Raw genomic sequence first — 24004 nt, 5'->3', positions numbered from 1 at the left:
CACCCTTTTTGCTGCAGAATGTACTTTTCCTTTGCATAAACCAGATTGCAGCTCCTGCAAAGGTTATGCAGCAAAAGCCAATTAGTTCTTTTGAAGGACAAAATTTTCAAGTTAAGAATTACTTCCCCAACAGTTCACCAGCCTTTCTTCATGGAATTACATCTACAAGGGACAAGATTTAACAATGTCAGAAATTGAATTTAGGGAGATTTAAGATAAAAACTAAATCAATGAAAATGAAAGAAAATTAGCAAAAGCAAAATAAAAGGACTTGGGATTCCTCCCAAGAGGGCTAATTTATAGTCCTTAGCTGGACTCTTCATGAATTTCACTGAAAAGAGGTGAGGGATTGGAGAGCTTGTAACAGCTTGCTCCTATTATTGGGTCTCCAGTTATGTAATGTTTCAATCTATGCCCATTGACCTTAAAATTCCCAGATTTTTCACTCCAAATTTCAATTGCTCCATAAGGGAAAACCTTAGAAACTCTATATGGACCAGTCCACCTTGACTTGAGTTTTCCAGGGAACAATTTCAATCTTGAGTTGAACAACAAAACTAAATCACCTTCTTTGAATTCCTTTTTCCTCAGATGCTTATCATGCCAAACTTTAGTTCTTTCTTTGTAAATACGAGCACTTTCATAAGCATCCATCCTCAATTCCTCAAGCTCATTAAGTTGTAACAACCTTTTCTCACCAGCTTGCTTAAGATCAAAATTCAAGGTTTGAATGGCCCAATATGCTCTATGTTCTAGCTCCATTGTAAATGACAAGACTTACCATACACCAACCTAAAGGGAGTAGTTCCTATAGGGGTTTTGTAGGCAGTCCTATATGCCCATAAAGCATCATCTAGTTTGATAGACCAATCTTTCCGAGAATTGTTCACTGTTTTCTCCAAAATATGCTTGAGCTCTCTGTTAGAAATTTCAACTTGTCCTGAAGTTTGAGGGTGGTATGGGGTAGCTATCTTGTGCACTACACCATACTTCCTCATTAGGCTTTCAAATTGCTTATTACAAAAATGGGAACCCCCATCACTAATTATAGCCCTAGGAGCTCCAAATCTGCTCAAGACAAATTTCTTCAAGAATTTCACTACCACTCTAGTATCATTAGTTGGAGTTACAATAGCTTCCACCCACTTTGACACATAGTCAACTCCAACTAAGATGTATCTATTACCATATGAAGGAGGGAATGGCCCCATAAAATCTATTCCCCAAACATCAAATAATTCCACTTCAAGAATATTATTTAGGGGCATTTGATCTCTTTTTGACAAATTTCCACTCCTTTGACATTTATCACAATCCAACACAAATTTCCTCACATCCTTAAAAAGATTTGACCAAAAGAAACCAGCTTGCAAAATTTTACTAGCTGTTTTAGAGATTCCAAAATGTCCTCCATAATCAGAAGCATGGCAATGATGCATAATACTCTGTATCTCCTCTTCAGGAATACACCTCCTTATTAAACCATCACACATCTCCTAAAGAGTAAATGATCATCCCATCTATAAAACTTCACCTCATGCAAAAACTTTTTCTTTTGTTGCCATGTCATACCTAGAGGTAAAACTCCACAAGATAGATAATTCACAAAGTCTGCATACCAAGGTAGTTTAGCAACAAGAGAGAAAAGTTGTTCATCCAAGAAAAACTCATTAATAGGGATTTCATCAAATTCTTCACCATCCAATTTCAACCTACTAAGATTATCAGCAACTACATTTTCAGCTCCCTTCTTATCTCTAATCTCCAAATCAAACTCTTGTAGCATCAGAATCCACCTAATGAGCCTAGGCTTAGCCTCCTTTTTACGGAGCAAATACCTGATGGCTGCATGATCTGAAAATATAACCACCTTTGAGTCAATAATGTAAAGTCTGAACTTTTCCAATGCAAAGACAATTGCTAAAAATTCCTTTTCAGTTGTTGCATAATTTGTTTGAGCCTCATCCAGTGTTCTACTAGCATAATAAATAGCATAAGCCTTTTTGTCCTTTCTTTGACCAAGAACAGCCCCAATTGCATAGTTGCTAGCATCATACATAATTTCAAAAGGTAGGCTCCAATCAGGTGGTTGCATGATTGGTGCAGTGATAAGAGCTTGCTTCAACCTGCAAAAGGCATCCAAACACTTTTGGTCAAATACAAATGGTGTGTCATTACTTAACAAATTAGACAAAGGTTTAGCTATTTTGGAAAAATCCTTGATAAAGCGTCTGTAGAACCCGGCATGTCCTAGAAAACTTCGAATTCCCTTGACATTGGTAGGAGGAGCCATCTTCTCTATCACTTCAACTTTGGCTTTATCAACCTCTATTCCTCTGTTAGACACCAAATGTCCAAGCACTATCCCTTCCTGGACCATGAAATGACACTTTTCCCAATTTAACACAAGGTCAGTATCTGCACATCGCTGCAAAATTTTAGAAAGGTTAGCCAAGCATATGTCAAATGAAGATCCATAAACAGAAAAATCATCCATAAAAACCTCCATTATGTCTTCAATGAAATCTGAGAAGATTGCCATCATGCACCTTTGAAAAGTGGCTGGTGCATTACACAACCCAAATGGCATCCTTCTATAAGCAAAGGTTCCATATGGACAAGTAAAAGTGGTTTTCTCTTGATCATTTGGATGGATAGGGATTTGAAAAAAACCTGAATATCCATCTAAATAGCAAAAGTAAGAATGCCTAGCTAGTCTTTCCAACATCTGATCAATGAAGGGAAGTGGAAAATGATCTTTTCTAGTGGCAACATTTAATTTTCTGTAATCTATGCACATTCTCCAACTAGTCACTGTTCTGGTGGGAATTAATTCATTATTTTCATTTTTGACCACTGTCATTCCACCTTTTTTTGGGACAACATGTACTGGGCTCACCCAAGTACTGTCTGAGATGGGATATATGATCCCTGCATCAAGCAACTTCAAAATTTCCTTTTTAACAACTTCTTTCATATTTGAGTTCAACCTCCTCTGATGTTCAATAGATGGCTTACAATTTTCTTCCAAAATGATTCTATGCATGCAAAAGTGTGGGCTTATTCCCTTAATGTCATCTATGGTGTATCCCAAAACTTTCCTAAATTGCCTCAACACTCTTAACAACTTATCAGCCTCTAAGGTACTTAAGTTTGCATTTACAATTACTGGATAAGTGTTATTAGTGCCAAGAAATTCATACCTGAGCTGAGAAGGAAGTTGCTTAAGTTCTACCTTAGGTGCATCTTCTTCCTTGAATGATGGTTGCTTAAATTCGACTTTTTCCTTTTGTGTGAGTTGAAAACTGGAGCGTATGAATGGTGGACTTCCCTCTAAGTGTTGAGCATATGCAGCTACATGAGGGTTGTCATAGTCTATGCCTCCTCCATGAACCAAACAATTTTCAAGTGGATCTTCTGGATATCTCTTTCTGAAGTGTTCTTCAACTAGCTCATCAATGATATCAACTCCCAAGCAAGTATCAGCTTCAGAATGATGCTTTTTCATAGTGTTATTAATATTGAAAACCAATTGCTCTTCACCAACCCTAAGAGTCAGCTTTTCTCCTTTGACATCAATCAATGCTCTCCCAGTAGCTGTGAAAGGCCTTCCCAAGATAATTGGAATATTAAAATCTTCCTCCATGTCCAAGATGACAAAGTCAACAGGTATGTAGAACTTCCCAACCTTCAGAGGCACATTCTCCAAAATCCCTTCAGGATACTTAATTGACCTGTCAGCTAACTGAAGAGAAATGTGGGTCGGCTTTAGATCTCCCATGTTGAGCTTCTCATAAATGGAAAGGGGCATAAGGCTAACACTAGCCCCTAAATCACATAAAGCTTTTGTAGAACATGATTCCCCTATGTGGCATGGAATTGAAAAACTTCCTGGATCCTTGAGCTTTGGAGGAAGTTTCCTTTGGAGGATAGCACTACATTCTTCAGTCAAAGCTACAGTTTCATCATCTTCAAGTTTCCTCTTGTTTGAGAGAATTTCTTTCAAGAATTTTGCATAAGAGGGCATTTGTGAAAGAGCATCAACAAAAGGCACATTTATGTAAAGTTTCTTCAAAACCTCTAAGAACTTCCCAAATTGCTTATCAAGCTTGGCTTTGTGAAATCTCTGAGGAAAGGGAAGTTGGGGCTTATAGGGCTCAGGAGGTATATATTTCTCTTCCTTCTCTTCAAATTCCTCCTTACATTTTTCTGCACTCTCTTGTTTTTTACTCTCATCAGTTCCTTTCTCATTTTCTCTCTTCTCACTGTTTTCACTCTTCTCATCATTTATAACTTTTCCACTTCTTAAAGTAATAGCTTGACACTGCTCTCTTGGATTTTCTGGTTGACTTGGAAGTTTTCCAAAAGATTTAGCACTTGAGGAAGATGCTTGTTGTGCAATCTGGTTTTCCAGCATTATGTTATGTGTTTGCATCTGTTCCAGCCTTGCTTTCATCTCTCTCATCTCCTCATCATGCTTATTTTAGTTGGCAAGAATTTGTTGCAATAAAGCTTCAGTGGTGGAATTTCGTTCTTGCTGTTTTGGTGGAGGGTTCATATTTTTCTGCTGAAAATTAGGCAATGGTTGCCTATTTTGCTGATATGGAACTTGACTTTGCTGTTGTGGTTGAAAATTCTGATTTTGAACTTGATTTTGCTGATTTCCCCATGAAAAGTTGGTATGATTCCTCCAATTTGGATTGTAAGTTTGAGAGTAAGGATTCCCCATTTGTTTGTTTTCATAATTACCAACATATGCTGCTTGTTCTCCATAATCTACTCCACAGCTGGTAGTTTCCTCTGCATAAGCCACTTGTTGTGAAGTTCCAGCTGATGATGATGAACTAACCAACATACTCAGATCTTCCATCTTCTTAGCAAGGACATTTGTAAGTGCATCAAACTTTGCATTAATCATGTTGAATGGATCAAGATCATACATTCCAGCAGCTTGCCTTTTTTGAGTTGGAGCTGGTCCTCTTGGACTACTCCAAAGATGAGTATTCTTTGCAATTTTCTCTAATAACTCATAAGCTTCATCTTCATGCTTCATAATAAATTCCCCTCCTGTTTGAGCATCAATAATCCCTCTGATTGCAGGAGTGACATTTGTGTAAAAATTCTGGTTTATCATCCATTTTGGAATGGCATGATGTGGGCATAATCTCTCTAATTCTTTCCATCTCATCCATGACTCATATAGAGTTTCATCCTCTCTTGGTCTGAAAGCTGTCATTTGATTCCTCAACTCTTGACTTTTTCCAGGTGGAAAATATTGTGCAAGAAATGCATCAGTGAGTTGCTCCCAATTTGTAATGGAGTTGTGAGGTAAAGAATCAAGCCAATCCAATGCTCTATCTTTCAAAGAGAATGTGAATAGCTTCAATCTTGCTGCATCATCAGACACTCCAGGTTGTTTTTGCATGTCACAAATCATAGCAAACTTCTTCAGATGAGTATGTGGATTTTCAGAAGGATGCCCTCCAAATTGAGAATTCTGAATCATTTGAAGGACTCCAAAATCCATCTTGTAGCTATTTGCATCAATTCTTGGTCTTGCTATGCTCTCTCTCAAGTCATCAAAACGTGGAAAAGCATGATCCATCATACTTCCCCTAGGCACGTTTGCATTAACAACTTCTTCTCCTTGGGCTTCATTTTCATTGTTTTGACCATTTCCAGCATTACCAACACCAATTCTAATTCTTTCATCAGCCATGTCTGCTTCAATTTCGGTTTCTCTCAAAGCATCTTTCCTTTTTCTGGTTTCTTTCTTGTTGGCTTTACAAAATTTCTCAATTTCAGGATTGAACAATAAGGATGTGTCACTTGAGCTTCTAGCTCTTCTCATAAAAGATTAAAAGTACCTGAAAAAGAACAAACAAACACAAAATGAAAAGATAACAAAGATAAAACTATAAACAACTAAAATAATCAAAAATTCAATATTAAACAAACAACTCCCCGGCAACGGCGCCAAAAACTTGATGCATCCCTACCGCAAGTGCACGGGCCGTACAAGTAGTATAGAAAAGATATCGATCCCACGAGGAGTCGTGTTAATGATTGAATTTTTGATATAAAAGTTGACTAAATCGAAGTATTTATGAAATTAAAGTAATGAATTGATGGGTAATGGAGTGTGAAATCTATATGTGCAAAATCAATATTCTATTCAACAATGTATTGTATTAAACTAAAATTACATCAAATTGAAATAAGCAAGTTCAAATATGGCAATATTGAAAATGACAAGCAATTAAATTCAATTGAAAATTAACAATGGTAAAAAAAAGCAATTCCGGAGTTCGGGATTTCATATCCGAGCTATTTTGGGATTTTAGATCGGTTATTCAATTTTATGAAACTTACGGGTTTTAAGGAGATTAATTCTTAAATCCTTTGAATTCTCTTTCGAGTGAGACAAAGAGTGCCTTGATCAAACTAATCCTACTTTCGTAGAGTTAGAATTAATTAAGACCCATTAAGTTCTTTAATTAATCTGTGAATCCTCTTAATCCTTAGCCTATTTCTAGGTCTAAGTTAATTAAGTCCAATTTCTTGATTATCTATCACAAGGCCTTCTCCTTTCGGTGCTTCAACCATGGATTAAGAACATCACTTAATGGGATCCTACATTAAGCATGTCATTAAGCATACAATAAATGAATAAAACTCATTAAGACCACAAAATATGGATTACCCAATCAAAATCCACAAAATATCTCAAATATTACAACCCTTACTCCAGAATCAAAGGTAAACTACTCACTATCCATAATGCTTACAAGATATATTGAGTTTAAATGGAAATAAAGCTTTAATCTAAGCTAAGAAATAAGAAATTAAACACTAGAAATGTAGAAAAATGTAAGGGAAGAAAGAAATCTGCAAATCTTGGTTGAAAATGGTGTGGAAGGTGAAAGTGACTCCTCAAATTCTGCTTCTCTTCTCCTTTCCTTTTCTGCTCCTTGCCTCCTTCCTCTAAAATGGGAAAATGGGACTATATATAGCATTTTTCTGACATGGAGCCCTAAAATGGTATGTTCTAGGAGGAATTATTTGAGGGAATCTCTTGCCAGCTCATTAATGAACTCTTTATGGGACTGCATAAGTGGACTGCATAAGTTATGCAGTCCCTTATGCAGTTTTCGGCTGGTTCTGAGTCACTTATACGAAACTGCATGACTTGGTGCATAGGTTATGCACAATTCCGTGAAAGTGCATAAGGGAGGCGAGAATGTGCATAAGCTATGCAGTCTCCTTATGCACATTTCGGCTGGTTCTAGAACAGTGATCTTTCTCCTTATGCAGATCTGCATAGCTTATGCGGCAAGTTATGCACAGTTTGGTCAATGCATATTTCAGCTTGAAAACCTATTTTTGACATCTTTGGCTGTAGAAGACACTCCTCAATGGCAAAATTCTCTTCAGTCCTTCAAAAACACCATTTTTCCTACAAAACAAAGTAAAAATTACAAATTAATGCAAAATTGACAACTATGAAAAACTAACTAATTAACTAATGAAATTAGCTAAAAATGACTAATAATCAAATAAAAATGGTTATAAAATTAGACCTAAATGACTATGCAAAATGTATGCATCAGTTGCCTACCGGTTGGAGCTACCACCCAACCTTTCTCATGTTCATCCTATATTTCACATCTCCATACTTAGGAAATACATACCTGATCCTTCTCATGTACTACATCCGGATGTAGTAGAGCTGAAAGAAAACTTGATGTTTGAGGAGCAACTTATAGCCATAGTGGACTACCAAGTGAGGCAGCTAAGATCAAAACAGATCCCTATGGTTAAAGTTTTGTGGAGGAGCCAGTCAGTGAAAGAGTGCACCTGAGAGTCAAAGCGGGACATGCGTAGCAAGTACCCTTATCCATTTAATGTATAATTCTGTACCTTATTCTGCCTTGTGTAAAAATTCGAGGAGGACTAAATTTTCTGTAAGGGGGGAAGAATATAACACCCCAAATTTTTTTAAATTTATTATTTTGTGAGTAATATTAATGTTTTAATTTTATTTAAATTTTAGAAAATTATTTGAAATTTTTCAGATTTTAGAAATCGGGTTTGATTTTCCTAAAATATAAAACTTTGATGATTTTTAAAAAATTAATTTAAAGACCACGTGGCAAAACTCAAAATATATTTGGATTCTATGGATTTTTCTGAGTTTTCTGGAATTTTTTCAAAATTTTTGGACCTCATTTTTGGTCTCAAGGCAGAGTAAAAATTCAATTTCGGGTACCGTGAATCGAATCGGCCAAATTGAACCGGACCAGATCGAACCGGCTGAATCAGGCCAGCTCCTTCTTCTTCTTTTTCTTCCCGCACGCGTTTCCTCTTCTCCTCTCTCTCCCGTTTTCTCTCTCCTCCCTCATCCCCAGGCCGCACCGCTGCCTCCCCAGCCTCCCCACCTCGTCGGCGGGCCGCCCTAATGCCTCCCCATGGCCGGCTGTCGTCCCAGGTGGCCGAAAAACTCGCGCGAACTCCTACCTTGTGAGCGCGCTACGCTTTAGCTTCTCGGCCGAAATCCGGCTGATCCGGCCACCAATTAGGCCGGGTCTTGTGTTAAACACCATCTACACCTAGAGAGCTTTCCATAGACACTAAAAACACCAAAATCCATTCAGCGGTTTGTCCAATTTTTGTCCGGGAAGTTTTAGCCCATGTTGACTTTTGGGTTAGATTTCTCGCAAACCGTGAACCCCACGAGGAAACCGAGAGTATCAGAGCGCTCCACTCGTCGAGAGCTTCACGGCAATATAAATTTCGAAATTTTTCGACACCGTTTTTTAGTGGGTCCCATGAAACTTCGCAGTATTTTTCCGAGCATCAAATGAGCTTAGAAAATTCTGTAAAAATTTTATACTAACCCCCGTGTTGTGGGCTTTGTGTAGGTACCTTCAATTCATAAAAATTCAACAGTTGTCTAAGTCTGTGAATTTCCAACCAGGCAGACCTGCTATCGAAAAAGTCTTAGAATTGGATCGAGATTTTGGCTAGTCCATCGTTGTCAGACGCCCCGAGCGCGTTCCCGAGATCGGAATCGGCATAGGTAAACCTGAACCTTGCTTTTTCGTAATTTTCTAATGCTTAAATGAGATTAAAAATCCATAAAATATTCGTGGTAGCTCAGAAAATTATGATTCTTTTTGCATTAGCCTAGTAATATTGCTAAGGACCGCAGGGCAAAGTTTTAGAATTTTTAGAGTTTATTTGAGTAGTTTTTGCAAAAAAGGTTAATTATAAGGACTAAACTGTAATTTTACATATTATGATTGATGACTGTTTGAATGGGCCCAGGAGGGGCTATATGATATGATTGAGTTATGGGCGTATGGTTGGTGGATATAGAAGTGTGTTTTAAACCCATTTGCAGATTAGGTAGGTCCTAGGTATAGGGGAGACTCTGCCGGATTTTCGGCACGATTTAGGATGTCTTTAGTCTTTTTCTTAGTTTGTATTGAGTCAAATTTATTAAATTATTGTAATAAATTGTCAGGTGAGCCGGGACAGCCTTCTTCCTCCGCCCAGCAGCCACAGTGACTGTTGTCAAGTCTGTGAGTAAAATATTAATTTTAATTGTAATTTCGACATTATTATATGTCCAAGCATGCCCACGTATGACTTATATGTATATATCTATATAGTTAAACTCTAGGCATGTTTTATGTTGCATTCACAACTGTTAAAGTGCCATAGATGTTGTTGTGGTAATTTGGAGCAGTGTGCGTGCGTTGGCATGCGTGTGATGTGGTGTTGGCTATGGATAGGACGGGTAGACACAGCTTGAGATCTTCGCTGGGACCCCGATTTGGTTTATTAAGTGAAAGTCCGGCTTGTGATCTTCGCTGGCACAGGTTGGATTAAAGAGAGTTGTATAGGGGATCAGCTCCCATATATTTATGATTTGACATTACTGGGTGTGTGAGTGCTCCAAATTACCTTTTGCTGTTATGATGTGAAAATATTGCTGATATTGCATTTCACTCTACAGAGTGCATTAGCTTTAGATAGTTATAGAGATTACGGTTAAAATTGATATTTTACTCTCTGAGTTGAACACTCACTCCTGTTCATTATTTTTCAGGCTACAGAAGGATTTTTGTTGTGGTTAACATGCTTTTCTCCTTCGCAGGTTATTTATTAATGTTTGTGTAATTCTATTAACTCCTAGAATTTTTGCATGTGTTAGAAATATTTATTTGTTTTGGGGACTGCAATATAATTGTCATGTTGGGCCTGTAAACTTATTATTATATGCATGTTTATTGGACTAGATGAGGGAGCTGAGCTCCCATTTATTTTTATGACATTTGAGTATGTGGAGGGTGAGCTGAGCTCCTCAATTGATTATATATTGTGTTTACAGGTTGAGTGAGACAAAAACTCCCCGTTGAAAGGTCTACTTTATGGCCGGACTCTGTCCGGTTGAATTCTTGAAATTAGGCCCAAATGGGCCTTAGAGTTGGGTTAAGGAATAGTTAGGCTTACTACAGGCCTCGAAAGCTTTAGGCTGGCCCAGGTCCTAGTGCCAGTCTGGCTCATGGGTTGGGTCGTGACAAGTTTATCATCCCAATATGTCATTGTGGTGAACCCTCAGTATTGAAGCATTCTTGGACAACTATGAATCTGGGAAGGAGGTTTTTTAGTTGTGGAAAATATGTGGTAAGTATGTGAGTAGATTTTAAGTATTAATTTTAGTTGTTATATTTGTTTTGATGAGTTCATTAAATTTGCAGAATGTGGGTGCGTATGGTTTTCTTTCACGTGGCTAGATCCTCCAATCCCAATTCATGCAAAGCAGGTTATTGTGGGTTTACTCTCAAGAGTTAGGATTTATGAAGGTGAAAGAGATAGGGCAAGGAAGGGAGAGTGAAAATGGAGGTGGATTTGTATAGCTGTGACAATGTTGTTTCTTTTTCTGATTTATGTTTAATGTAGCTACGAGTGGTTGAATTTGAAGAGAAGCAACTTCCCATAGAAGACCTATAGTTGGGGTTAGAAGTTATTATTGGATAAATGTTGATTCGAAATAGTGTTTTTTTTTTTTTGGTAAATGGAGTTTATGTAGTCACTAATCTATTATGAAGTTAGCTTCAATTTCCTAGTTAAATGGGTTTTTTTTTTTTTAGCAGAGGAAGAAGAATTTGTACTTCAATATGTTATTTTGAAATAGTGTGTTGTATATTTTTATGGAAATTAATGGAAATGAAATGATTTATTCATTGTTATACTTTTGTTATTGTAACAATTGTAACCATTTGTGAAGTAAAATAAGCTAAGTGAAATGAGATTGTGATGTGAAAGAACCTACAAAAATTATAATGAGTGTTATATGGAAATTGTTCATATATAAATTAACTAAAATGAGGATAACACTACTATATTAATTAGTTAATCCGAGTGTTCACATATAAACAAGCAAAAAATGCCATTCTACATAAATTTTAGCTTATGTTTTTATAAATACCAAGCAATATTGCATATGACAGTAAACCTAAACCCTTCTGATACACAACTATTGCCCATGTTGCTACTATAATACAAGACCACAGCAATATGGCAAATATAAAAACGTCAAAATAGAACACATTCTTCATCAAGCATTTCAACTAGGATGTGCCATTCCTTATATTATTACTGGCTTGTGAAGGTTAGTGTGACTGGGACCCTTGTTGTGAAGTGAGATGTCTTCAGTGCATGGCCATTTCAACTGTCTGTTGCTGGAGTTGCCTTGAGGTAACTGCATTTTGGCCCTTCCATCTCAACCCTTTAGGTTGGAATCCTAAGTCACCTATTGCTTCTTATGCATGTTTAACAGTATGACTACTAATGATCATTCTCTCAATTGATCTCTCAGGCTGCATAATAAATTAAGTTAAAATGTAAACACACACTAACTTATCCAAAATAAAAGCTTTAAAGGTAAATCAACTTACATTTTTAATTTTTTTCCCCTGTATGAAGATTGACATAACATCCATATCCATTAGTTTTTCTCCTCTTTACTTGACTTGAAGAAGTTGTAGCACTAGAATTTGTAGCACTAGAATTAGGAACTTTTCCTCTCCCAACAGAAGCTTCACTTAACATTCCAACATCATCAATTACATTAGAACCATTTCCCTTGCTAGAACCAATTCCCTTTCTAGGACAACTTCCCCTGCCAGAACCAATTCCCCTACCAACATCCATAACGTTGAGTCCCCACTTGCACTTGGCCTTGAACTAGATGCACCACCAGTTGGTAGTGATGATGTTGCGCTAGTTGTGTTGCTTTATGTGTTCTATAAAAATATATATAAAACAATAATATTAGTATTTTACTCAATGGTAATTGAAGAACATAAAAAAATTGTCATAATAATTAATACACATTGAGAAATAATGTACCTCATTTCCTATTGAATTCCTCATTGCACATGTTTTTTTATTGTGACCAACTTGGTTGCATAATCTACATGTCATTTGTATCCTAAATCTTCCAAGTTTTTCATATTTCTTTTTGGGTTTATCTTTGTCCCTCCTCCTATTCTTTTTTGGCCTTCCTAATAGAGTGGTTATCTGAAAAAGGTCTATATAAGGATGATCAGATTTTGGCCATAATTTCATGCCTATTACTGGCTGCATAAAATGACCATATGCTTTAAGAAAAGTTTCTTTGGAATACCATGAACTAATGAAATCTTCTGGATTTAATTTTTTATGATACATAGCACATATAGCATGTGCATAAGGTATGCCCTTCAATTACCAAGCTCTGCATGTGCAGGTTTGCAATCTTAGATCAACAATATGCCCTTATTCACCCTCTTCATCCTTAAATCCATAATCACCATTCCGTTTGATTATACAATCTATTACCCTAACTTTATTTCTCTCTAATTTCTCCATTGCCATAGGTGAGATGTCAGAAATCCATGTACTAGCAAAGTCTCTCATCATCCTTATTCTCTCCATAACATGGACTCTAATTTCCTCAAGCATTATAATTATAGACTTAAATCTAGCTTGTAAAATCCAACCATTAAAAGTTTATGACATACTATTTTCAATAACATCATAACAACCACCTAATCTAAAAAATTCCCTACAAAATATCAAGTGATTAAACCTTAAGAAATCCTCCACAATACTTGTTCCAAGCTTGTTCAGCTCCTTAAGCTTGTCCTTCATCTCTACTTCAAATGTTTCCCATACACATGCCCAAAATTTCTTTCTTCTTTCTGCCCCTCTCCATTTTTTAGCCCAGTTTGCCCAAATATGTCTTACACACATCCTGTGCTCTACATCAGGTAGTAACTCATCAATTGCTGGAATCAATTCTTATATATAACAACAATAAGTTGGAAATTATGTAATAGTTAAAAATTCAAATAGCTAAGTAATTAATTGCAAATAGAAAGTACTTTTTGAATATCAGTCACAATTGTTCAACCTTCACCACTTTCAATTCCCAAATCTTTCTTTAATTGTCAAATGAACCACTTCTAAGTGACTTTGTCTTCAATCTCAACTATTGCCCAAGCTACTGAAAACATTTGATTATTGCCATCTTTGGAGATAGCAACTAACAACTGACCCCTACAAACACCTTTCAAAAATGCCCCATCTAAACCAATTATTCTTTTGCAACCTATAAGTAGCCCATCTTTCAATGCTTTAAAACATACATAAAATGCTGTGGACATTTGTTTCCCATCATCTATCCCATTGCTATTTACAAAGCATGTTGTCCCTGGATTACTTCTCTTATTTTCATCAACATAATCAGGTATTTTCCCAAATTCAACTCTATAATCTCCTAACCTTAAATAAAACCTTTATTCTTACTCCCCTACAAATTGTCCTACTTATATGAACCTTCAATTCCTCTCTACGCAACTTTTGAATTTCAACAACTTTAATTCCTAGTTGAGAAATAATACCCCTTTTCAACACCTTTGCAATATAGTCTGAGTTAACTAGCTTATTCCTATTTGTTCTATAACAATTATGAATGGGATTGTAAGTCTTAATTACAAAATTACCAATTTTGTTCTTAAGACCAGCAAATAGTAGCTAAGGACAACCTTGTTTTCATTTAACTCTAACCCTATGATTTTCATTTGATCTCATTAACAACTGAACCCCTTTATATACTCCATACTTCCTAGCAGCATGCCTAAATTGTTGAACATTCTCAAAAATTAAACCAAGCTCCCATTAAGGCACATCACAATTAGGATCATAATAAAACTTTTTGCTTTTCTTTCTCTTTTCTCTTCCATCTACCTCATTTCCTTCACTGTCCACTTCACTACCTCCCCTACTATCTGGATCATCACTTTCTAAGTGCTCTTCAGTGCCCCCAACTCTAATCCCATTTGTACCTACATACCTGTCATGACCCTCATATGCTGCATCATCTTCAGCTGGCCCAAGATGTACTTTAGGTACATCCCCTTTTTTAATTCCTTGAGATTTCTTTCTTTTGTACTGTTTAACTTTTTCCCTTGCAACCCTCAACTCCTTATCCTCATCACTTCCCTCTATTAGATTTGCATCTAATCCCTCATAAATTGAATCTTCACTATCAAAATCACCAGCTAAATTGTCTTCTTCTTCTTCTTCTTCTTCACTTATATTAGCTTTATCTAACACATTATCATCATTTTCAACCTCAATATTTGCACCAATATTAGCTTTTTCACCCACACCAGTAGACACATTTTCACTAATATTAACTTATTCATTAACTCGAATAGTTGCATTTGGACCAATATTATATTCTTCATTGACCCCACTAGCTTGATTTGCACTAATATTATCTTCAACCTTAACGGAATTAGCTGCATTTAAATCAACATTAGCTTCTACACCTTCATATTGAACTTCTTCTTCATGAAACTCAACATTATTATCATTTGCATTCACATTCTCAACTTATACACTTCCTATTGTAGGTGGCACATTACCCTCTGCAACTACAGGACTGTCTGCAAAATGAGAGATATAAAAATCTAAGATCTTACCATTCTTAAGACCCTGAGTAATCTCTAACACAACAGAATCAGACCATACCTTCCTAAAATCTTCATTTTCATGACGACGTTTCCTATGATAGACACCTTCAACAGCCACATACCCTAAGTCTTTAGTATACTAAATAAGCTTTATCAAAGAAAGTTCATCAGGATCAATCTGAGGAGCAAAACTGACCTATCTTCCTTTATACCTAGGGTTTGGATCATTTACAAATTTTCCACCATGGTGAAATTCAAGAGATACGTAAACACCTTCCATTCTATAACATAAAAAAGGGAAAGCAATAAACAAATAGAAGAGTCAACTACTTTTGGGACCACAATGACATTGACAGTAAATGGAACTTAAAGGATGCATGTGCATTCACAGTGTAAGCACAAAATAACCCATACCTTTGTTCATACATAACACAAACACCACAAACCCCACAAACACCATTTATGCAATTAAATTAGGGATTTTAACATAAAAAACTTACCTTTTACTTCTTCAAGGTTAGATTCTTAAGACCCTGAGTATTCTCTAACACAACAGAATCTAACCATACCTTCCTAAAATCTTCATTGTCAGGACCACATTTCCTATGATAGACACCCTCAACAGCCGCATACCCAAAGTCTTTGGTATACTAAGCAAGCTCTATCAAAGAAAGGTCATCAGGATCAACCCGAGGAGCAAAACTGACATATCCCTCTTTATCCATAAGGTTTGGATCATTTACAAATTTGCGACCATGGTGAAATTCAAGAGATATGTAAACACCTTCCATTCTATAACATAAAAAAGGGAAAGCAATAAACAAATAGAAGAGTTAACTACTTTTGGGACCACAATCACATTGACAGTAAATGGAACTTAAAGGATGCATGTGCATTCACAATGTAAGCACAAAATAACCTATACCTTTGTTCATAAATAACACAAACACCCCAACCCCCATAAACACCATTTATGCAATTAAATTAGGGGTTTTAACATAAAAAACTTACCTTTTACTAATGTTCTTCAAGGATAGATTCAACTTTAGTAGACAATCTTCATACCGATCAAAACCTTAAGAGATTTTTTTTTCCTCGTGACAGAATAATGAAATGTGTTATTTTTAACAATTTCTTTGTTTTCAAATTTTATAATTTTTTTCTTACTCATCAATTTTCATCCCCGTTGACATATTAATCAGATCTCTATCAGCATTTTTAACCATGTCATCGCACGTGTCAATTATATGAGGTGTTAAAATATTACAAAATTAATAAGTTCAGGTGTTAAATGTTAACAATAGATATATATGCTTTTATATATATATATATATATATATATATATATATATATATATATATATATATATATATTGGTCGATCCATGTCGGCTAATGCTAAATTAATGAGTAGGAGGTGGTGAATCAACTGTGGTTGGCGGCTGCTTTTCGTTCCTGAGGCCTGTGGATGGATCATGGTGGCTAGGTCTCCGTTTGCGTTCGCATCAGTCGTCGCTTAAACAAACGTGAACAACAATTCCACGGCTTAATTAATTTCACCATCATCATGCATTTTGATTACACCCGAATTCGGCTTTAAACTTCTCATGGCTTTAAAAAATTTGGAGGTGACAAACGTTTCGAGTACAAGTGAGCCAAATTAGACAATTTTATTCTATAGATTATTTTTAATTATTTATTAAATTATTATTAACAAATAATTTCAAATCAATTTGCAAATTTCCGATCGTTTCATGTCAAAAAGTTAATTAATTTTTATAAAAAAAATAAATTTTTATTTATTTAATTTCACGTTGATGGAGTCATTTCAAGTGTGTTATCTTCAACTTAGGGTCACGATTTATCAGATTGATTGTCAATTGAATTATTAGTTACCAAAAGGAGAGGAGAAGTATAATTATCAAAAGACATATGAACTTATTTTTTATTAATTATCTTTGATTTTTTAATTAAATAATGAGGGTAAGAAGAGCAAAATAGAAAAAAAAAATCCTGCTAATCATATCTTTTTTTTTTCTATTTTATTATTTAGCTGAGTTTTTTCTTTTTTTTCAATACTTATAGTCAGGAATATACTCAGATTAGTTTTCCTGCATTAAAATTGAGTTCCCCTCTCAAGCAATTTTAGAAGCGCATTTCCATCGACATGATATATTCAGAATAAATAATTTTTCTTTCAATTTTATTATCATAGCTCCTCATCATTTTCAATTTATTTGAAATCAATGATAAAAATAAGTACATTCTTAACAATAAAATATATAATAACCTGTAAATGCAAACAAAGTCATTTAAAGTTTGCTCGGCATTGTTATTAAAATTATTGTTAAAAATATTTTTTTTAATATATTAATTAGAGAGTATTAAAAATATTTAAATTTTAATTTGATAAATTTTAGTTAGAAACTTAACTAATAATACATTTTTTTTTCAAATTGTTTTTTCCAACAAAATCTAAAATAATGTTTTTTTTCTTAAAAATAGTTTTAGTCTTAAAATTTTAATGTCAAACAGACACTTAATATAGGCAAAAAACGGAATGAAAATAATTTATTTATTTATGAAATATCCAATGCTACACTTAACAAGCATAAATATATTTTGGAAAAATGAAAAAAGAAATCCTAAACTTTACAATTTTTTATAATTATATTCTATTTTTCTTTTTAACAATTACACCATGAATTGTTGACAACAGTATAATTGTACCCTTCTGTTACTCACACTATTAAAAATTAATAGAACTATCATCTTAACTATTAACATCGTTTAATAATTGTATCTAGACAGTTTTGTTAATTTAGAGGATTAATAGAGCTAAGATAGCAGTTCTGTTAATTTTTAATGATGTGGTTAACTGCTGAGTATAATTGTACTGTTATCAATAGTTTAAGGTGCCATTGTTAAAAAAAAGTTAAGGTTACAATTATAAAAATAAGTAAACTTTGAGTTTTTTTTTTTTTTTTTACCATTATTCTTACTTTTTTTTTTCATTTCTCAATTTAAAATTAAAACTTTTCATTATTTGTCCTTCATCTTCTCAGCAAGAAAATAAAAATTAATAAACCGCCAAAATATAATAAAATTTAGAATTGGTAAAGTAAAAAAGGAAAATGAAAAACAAAAAAGAAAATATAATAATCGAGTAGCGGCGATGAGATCATGGTGTTTCGCGTTGTTCTCTCGTTAAAATTAATCTCTAAGTACTACTCAATGTAATGTAAAATTATATTGAATATTGCTATTATTTTATTAAAAATTCTATTGATTCATGTATATGTTAATTTAATTTTAGTTGTTCTTGATTCATTTGGCATAATTCTATCATTTTGATTTTTAATTTTGATTTTAACATTTTTTAGGGCGGAATGAAGAGAAAGCAAAACAATGAAGATTGCAATGCAATTTAGAATGCAAGACACATAGGGGGTGTGTCTAAAGGATTGAAGAGAGGATTCATCAACTCAACAGTCTTCAAATAGTTTTTATTCCTCTCCCTTGTTTCTTTGATTTAATTTTCTAAAATTCATTGTTAGGATAAACTTTATGGATTTTAATTCAACTAAACTTGTGTTTAGGTCTGCAATTATGAGAAGCTAAATTTCTAGCTAGAATACTTGATGTAGTTTGAATTTAATTTTAATTCCAAATATTTTGAATTATTTTTTTATTAATATAATTATTTATTATTTGAGTTTAATGCTTTTGGGTATCAATAATTGTGGTATTTGATTGATTTCAATTCATAATTAGTATTGGAAAAGAAAATTATGAATTTGAGAATAATAATAAATATCACAAGAACAATAATCGAAGCAGAACAGAAAATTTAACTAATGGGATTTTGGGAATAATCACTATTTTTAGTTTGTTAATTGAAATTTATTTTATTATTGGAAGATAGATTATAGTTTTCAATTAATATTTTTAATAAGTTTTGAGAGGTATAATTAAATATTTTAGGATTGTTCATCCTTGTATTGATAACTAAATTTGAATTATTAATCAAAATAATTGTTGTTAGTAATTAAACCAAGTGAAATCAATGATACCCTAGTGCTTAATTAATTTGATTTTATAACCAACTTTTATTGTGATCTTTAAAGTTAATTTTAGTTTTTAGTTAAATGTATTTTCCATTTTCATTCAATTTTGATAGTTTAGATATCTAATAAAAGTTAAGCCTTCAAAAATGCCTTTCAGGAATAAGCTATTTGGCTTCTTAAACAATTGCCATGTGATATTTTAATGGATTAAATTAATAAATTTAAAAAATAATAAAAATATTTTATTAACAAACTAATTTCAAATTTTAAAAATTAAATGGCATTTTCATGGATTAAATTAATATAATTTAAAAAAAATAATCTGTTAAAAAAAATTTTCAAATTTTAAAATTAAATATTATAGATCTTTATATTATCTATTGTTTGCACCAAAAATATTTATTTTATTTATTAATTATTTTTAAGCCTAAGGATTAATTAAATTATTTTTTTGTGAAATTAATTTAATTAATTTTATTTTATTAATTTGTGACCTGAGATAATTAACAAGTAAATTATTGATGGTTACTGGATGGTTATCTAAAATAAGAAAGTTGACAGCAGTTTTGTAACAGTTTCAAGCAATTCCAATGAGTGGGCAAGTAATTGCAGGTTACCGCAAAATGTGACAGAATGTATTACAGAGCATTCCAGGAGCTTTCTAGATATTTGCATAGCAGTTTGTTACAGTCTTAAGCAATTCTAAGAAGTTGACAGGTAACTGCAGGTAACCACAGAAGTGGCAGAGTGTGTTCAGAGTATTTCAGGAGTCTTCTGGATACTTGCAAGTGGAATTATAAATGTCAGATAATCTGCAATGTGAAAAAGCCTAACTACTCAATCAATCAAATAACAACAAACTCCAATAGTTTATATATCTTTAATTTTATCTATCTTTTTATTTGCTAGTCTTACATTTATTTTTCAAGCATTGTACTTCAACTTCCAGTAATAAATACAATTTCCAGTTGCTTTAATTGTCCAGTTTAAGGGAGATGTTGACAAAGCTGCATTTAATCTAGTCAGGTTCTCATAACCATTTGAGAGAAGTCAAAAAAGTGTGCAGCTAATACACTCAATATTTGGCACGCTCTCAATTCCTAAGTTGTTAGCTAGTCAAAATTGTTTTCAATGAAATAATTTTTGGCACGCCCAGTGGGACCACGGTCTCATTTCATTCGACATTACTATTCTCATTCCTTTTTGCAGGCAACACCATGCCTCCAAAAACCAAAAGCATTCTTGGCAAAGAAACCATCGGGTCTTAAGACACATAAGGAAGTCCTATTGCAAAAACTGTACATACCTGGACCGACACTCCAACCTAGGAGCAAGGTGGTTTAGTTTTTGTTATTAATGAAAGAAACCTCGCAGCAACCATCGCTAATGTCTTGGGAAAGGGCATAGGAAGGTGGATAGATATAGCTCTTGAAAAGATTATTTTGTTGATTTAGTCATTGGCTGAAAAATTTAATTTGCCTATTGACAAAATCTCCAGGCTAGAGGATTTGACGCGGCACCCAAAAGTGCTAGGGAGCCCAAGAGGCAGTTTAGTCTTGAACTCCTCAGGGCAGTACAGACGGAAGCTATGCTAGCAGTGAGGAAAGATACTAGTCACCCCACAGGAGAGAATAACAAGTGGATAGTCAACCAAAAACACCAATTCAGCTTAGCCGCCCCAGTGGCAAAACTGTTGTTCCTACCTAAGTTTTCAGTAACACTAACTCGGTCACTCATCCTAGTGTTTATGATGCAGTTGCAGGTCCTTAAGTGGTACTAACACGTCAGTAGGTGCAGACACCCAAGGTGACATTTAACTTGGAGGGCAGCAGTTACAAAGGAACTAACATATCTATAGTATAAGTACCTGAGCCAATTACACCAATGTCCCAAATGATAGAGGGAAATTTTGGTCTTCAAGTTCTTGTAGCCTTTAATGACAAATTCCTTAAGCTAGAGGAGCCAAACCTGACTTCTAGGAGTATTAGAGAACTAGAGGGGCACCAGCCCAAAATTCCCTTAGGGGGCAGTATAAGAGAAATTAATATTTTCACAGTTCAAATTCCTTTTATGATAATCACAATTGCTCCGATTTTTAAGTTATCAGTTCAAATGACACGATTCTGTAAGTCCAAAGCCATTGAACCTTGCAAAAAATCGATGGGATAACACCAAGCATAAAACAGCCAAGGTCGACCTATGGCCTCAAATAGCCGACCTCATGGCTTTTCCTAGAATCCCTACAAAAATGGAATAGACAAAGTTGACATAATGCCTAAAGTGTAATTAAGTAGGCATTGGTACCACTTATGCAAAATAAATAAAGGCTAATGTAACAAGTAGGCCTTATGGCCACTTTCATTAATAAATAAAAACCGTTCAACAAATATGCAAGCATTTACTTGTATGTTAAATTTATTACATCAAGATATAATGACTACAGCATGTAAAAAAATTCTTGGAGGAAGCTTGGAGTCAATAAGTAGCTCTGAAATAAAGCTGGATAGACAACTCCCCAATATTTGATATCGGCACTTGACGAGAGAATGCTAGGAACACCACTGCTAAACCTGTGGTACCATTAATGGTACCTGTGGAGCTGCTACTACCTATGAGGTGGCAGGTACCTGGGTACCAGCCGGTACTTAGGAATCAGAAGAGGATCTGATGTCATATCTATAAATATAAGGGATATAATGAGCATTCCCAAGCAACAAAAGTCAAGTAAGAAATGCAGGTACTGACATACAAGTTCAAATATAATACTGACAATTGGGAAGCACCAACTGCAGGTACTGACCAGCACATTCGCAGGTACTTGATGCATGCATTTTAGATCATCATTTAGGAGTAATTTTTGCACATAATTTACCCTTATTCATAGCTATTATTTTAGATATTAGTATATATTTAGTCAATTTTTGCAATTTTCACTTTTCTTAGTTTAATTTTTGGAATTCATTTGTTTTGTAGGATAAATTTGGAGAAATTTGATGTATTTTGATCAGAGTAGCCATTTGGAGGAGATTAAAATCGAATTGCAAAAATTTTGAAGTTGAGTAAAAAAATGGCCGAGAGCGACACAACCTGCAGCACAACCGAATTAGCTTATGTCGCAGGTCAGATATTCACGCCGAGAGTGACACAACCCGCGACACAACTGACTCGGCTTATGTCGTTTTTACTGGAAAATAATTGACGTGGCATTTCCGTTACTCCAGCTTTTTACCTCACTTTCTCTGGATCCTTCCCCCTTTTACCCATTCTAGAACAGTCCCCTCGCCTATATAAAGTGCCCTTTATCACTTTCTTTCCATATAGAGAGCAAGGGAGTCATTTTCGGAAAAGTTAGAAAGAGAGAAGGAGGAGCACTTTCTGCATTTTCTTTCAGCAGCAGCAAGGATCACGTTTCTGCACTTTTCTGCAGAGATCCTGCTGCAAATTTGCTGGGTTTTTTCTACCCCTTTTAGCTTACATTTCCATTATTTCTTCATTTCTTCATTTGGGTTTGTCTTTAAACAATGATTTGTGAGTAGTTGATTGAGATTCTAGAGATGGGTTTGTAAATATTGATTTGTTTTGTGGTTTTGAACTGATTTGGCCATTTAAATGAAGATTGTTATATTTTGATTTATTGCTTGTGTGCTTATTGCCTTGCTTGATGAATGGGCCCTCATTAAGTTAAGTTTTAATCCTTAATAGATGGACTGAAAAGTGAATATTGGGGATGGATAATCTTGCAATAAACTTTATTTTCTTGGTGTTAGAAATAAGCTAAGAAGATTAAGGGGAACTTTCCAAAAATCAATTAGAGCATTAATTGGGTTTTTGTTAGGTTTGAAATACCGTGAAAACAGGGTTTGATTTAATGAAAACCAACTTTGAGATGCTTGAAAAAGGTTTCAAAAATTTAAGAATTGATTTCCCTTAAAATTGCAATTCTCATGTGTTTGGCTAAATTAGGGAAAAATCACATGCAAACAATATTGAAAATCCAATCTCTAGAATCAATTTAATTTTCATTGAATTTAGATTTAAATCCTCCAAATCTCATAAATAGCAATTTCAATTTAAATCCAATATCTAGAATTACTTTATTTTAGATTTAATTCTTCTTAATTTCATAAATAGAAATTTCAAATTAATTTTTGGTAATCTAGTTTAATTAATTTTAGTTAATTGTTTGATTTAGCATTAATTCCTTAAATACCAATTTTAATTCCAAATTTCATTTTACATCTTTAAATTTTGTCACTCTAATTAGCTTATACTTTTATTTCCAATTTAAGCACAATTCCCTGTGGGATCGATATCATTTTTTAAAACTATACTACTGTGACCCGTGCACTTGCGGACTACACGACACACCGTATCAAGTTTTTGGCGCCGTTGCCGGGGAATTGTTTGTTTTTAAATTGGATTTTAATTGTTTTAAGCTAATTAGAATTTTTATTTTCTTTTATTTTCACTATTGTTCCTTGTGTTTTTCAGGTACTTTTTCTTGTTTATGAGACGATCGAAAAGCACAAGTGATACTGAATTGTTGTTCAATCCTGAAATTGAAAAATTCTGTCGAGCCAACAAAAAGGAATACAAAAAAAGAAAAGAAGCAGAAAAAGAAGAACAACAAATATTTGAGCAAGAGGAGACAATCGAAAATATGGAGAATCAAAATAGAGCTATTGGTGGAGATAATGGAGGAAACGAGCAAAACGGGCAAAATGCTAATCAAAATGATCCTCAAAGAAGATCCATGTTAGATTATGCTTTTCCTAGATGTACTGATGTGAGAGATAACAGACCTATTATTGGAGCTAATCAATTTGAATTAAAAACTGGTCTTATTCAAATGGTTCAAAATTCACAATTTGGAGGTAGCCCACTTGAAAATCCTCATTCTCATTTG

At 34.3% G+C, this 24004-nt stretch overlaps 1 non-coding gene across 1 annotated transcript; it reads left to right on the top strand.

Annotated features, from left to right (window-relative positions):
- The first annotated feature begins 5144 nt into the window (after positions 1 to 5144).
- On the top strand, positions 5145 to 5252 carry LOC131178993 (small nucleolar RNA R71). The gene has a single exon (XR_009148000.1). It is a non-coding gene; the product is annotated as a small nucleolar RNA R71 (small nucleolar RNA).
- The last annotated feature ends 18752 nt before the right edge of the window (positions 5253 to 24004 follow it).

The sequence above is a fragment of the Hevea brasiliensis genome, chromosome 3 (genome assembly GCF_030052815.1).
Source record: "Hevea brasiliensis isolate MT/VB/25A 57/8 chromosome 3, ASM3005281v1, whole genome shotgun sequence".
NCBI classification, from domain to species: domain Eukaryota; kingdom Viridiplantae; phylum Streptophyta; class Magnoliopsida; order Malpighiales; family Euphorbiaceae; genus Hevea; species Hevea brasiliensis.
Note: the sequence above shows the minus strand (reverse complement) of the source record. Positions and strands in the feature narration are given on the sequence as shown.